This window comes from Triticum dicoccoides, chromosome 4A, assembly GCF_002162155.2.
Source record: "Triticum dicoccoides isolate Atlit2015 ecotype Zavitan chromosome 4A, WEW_v2.0, whole genome shotgun sequence".
In the NCBI taxonomy this organism is placed as follows: domain Eukaryota; kingdom Viridiplantae; phylum Streptophyta; class Magnoliopsida; order Poales; family Poaceae; genus Triticum; species Triticum dicoccoides.
The window spans coordinates 619,239,086-619,241,265 of record NC_041386.1 but is presented as its reverse complement, the minus strand read 5'-3'; the positions used below and the strand labels follow the sequence as shown (position 1 = coordinate 619,241,265).

The 2,180-nt window shown below is 46.8% G+C and overlaps 1 long non-coding RNA gene across 1 annotated transcript; it reads right to left on the bottom strand.

Annotated features, from left to right (window-relative positions):
• Positions 1-448: 448 nt before the first annotated feature.
• LOC119289408 lies at positions 449-1,786 on the bottom strand. The gene is made up of 2 exons (XR_005141501.1): positions 1,549-1,786; positions 449-818 (listed from the first exon to the last, which is right to left on the bottom strand). It is a non-coding gene; the product is annotated as an uncharacterized LOC119289408 (long non-coding RNA).
• Positions 1,787-2,180: the final 394 nt, after the last annotated feature.

Here is a 2,180-nt window from a genome sequence, read left to right as displayed (position 1 = left end):
CGTTGTGACGTATGATAACACACAAGGTATTCCTCCGATCTCTGGGAGTTGCATAATCTCATTGTTGAAGGAATATGTATGACATGAAGAAAACAATAGCAATAAACTGAACGACCAATATGCTAAGCTAAAGGATGGGTCTTGTCCATCACATCATTCTCTTAATGATGTGACCCCGTTATCAAATGACAACACATGTCTATGGTTAGAAAAACTTAACCATCTTTGATCAACGAGCTAGTCTAGTAGAGGCTTACTAGGGACATGGTATTTGTTTATTTATTCACACATGTAATTAAGTTTCCGATCAATACAATTCTAGCATGAATAATAAACCTTTATCATGGTTTAAAAAATATAATAATAACCATTTTATTATTGCCTCTAGGGCATATTTCCATCAGCGGCCAGGGTCCTAGCAACCACGCCGGCACCGCCATGAACCCGTAGGAGAGAAGCCCACCGATCAGGGCCGGATGACAGCGGCCAGATCTGGCGCCGCCGGCCGCCAGAGCAGTCATGCCAGGCCATGGTCCACCGAAGATTCGTCGGCCGTCCGACCGGACCACCAGCACCACGCCAGTCCCGCCTCTCGCCGGCACGAAGGGGCCTCGCCGGAAGGGCCGCCTTCCTAGATCCAATCTCTCTCCAGCGCTAGGCGGAGCAGCAAGGGCCCCGCCGCTGCAGTCCCCAGCTGCGCCATGGGATTGCTCGGCATCAGCCTCATGCAGCGGCGAGGGATGGAGGGGGAGGAGGAGGCTACGCCGGCGGCAGGAGGGTGGTCGCCCCCGAGTCGAGTTAATTGATTTCCTGCAATCCTGTTATAGTGGGAGCTAATTCAGAACCTGAAAGCAAGATGCTTTACATTTGACAGTGTAAAACATGGGTTTAATTTATAGAAAATAATCTTTAGGAATAATTTGTTAGGTAATTTATTTTTTACTCTCAACTGGTCATTGAATTTGTACATTAGGACCCATCACAAAAGTCCAGAAGTACACTGTGTGTTGCTGCATATTTTTTTCTCTCGTAGTAGAACTGTTACTTCTGTTGACAATAATTTGTAGCTCTGTTCTTACCCCGATACTGATTAATTTCTGCATGATAATTCGGTTAACTTATGATACTATATGCGTGGGCTATAAAAGGTTGATTCACGGAGGCATTACATGGCATTTGCTTATATTTGTTACGTATCTGGAATGCATCACACCTCTTGTACCTGTAAATAGGAAGTTTTTTTTTTGAACCAAAAGGGGTTTCCCCCCGCCCCAACTTTTATATGTAAATAAATAGGAAGTGTAGGTTGCATCAGTGATGCAGTCAACTGTCTACATGCATATAAAAGGAATGCTATTGATGAAGGTTGCCACTGATTGTAGAAAGTGCGACATGCCATGCCGCTGAGGCTTGATAGCACCGCAAGGGTAGGTGAAGTGCAAAAGGCCAGGGTACTCTGACGATGCCTTGAGCGCACAAACACAATGCTCCTTGTCAAGGTAAGCACCAATATTTCAGTGTGCATGTACGTTATAGCAAGGTGCTGACCTGATCTCCGGAGCTGTAAATTCTGTTTAGCACTAGAATGAATGAAATGGCAGTAGACCCAGCATGGCTTGGGTAGCCAAATTGACTTGCCCATGGAACCGGGTGCCCGAGAGCTGGGCTCCCAGGGGAGATTCACAGGCAAATCATCCTTGGCTATCGAAGATGTCCTCTTACCTCCATGTAAGACCTCACTTGCGCCTAATGCTAACTAACTGATTTACTGATGGTACCTGCATGCCCTGCCTGGCCATGTATTTATAAGGAGGCCAGGAGCCATGGAGGTGAGGTAGAGCTATGACTTTTGCATGGCAGCGTGTTTGACACACTAGTGGGAGAATCTTGGGCTTTGACAAGTAAAAGGTGCCAACCGGATCAACCAGGCCAGATAACCAAATGGGATGTGAAAGATCTGTGTATCTTGCTGGCTTTATTTCCTTTTCGGAGAGCATCCGTTCCAGGGATTAGATTTGGATTTGAGATGGAGCTGTTGAGGTTGGTTGACCAGTGCAGTGCAGACAGACAAGCCCGGTCCAGGGTTCCAGTTGGGTTCCCTATACCGACATGGAATATGTGCATGTGGAGAAGAACATTACTACGGTATGGCCGGCCGGTTCGGATAGGGCGATGATAAG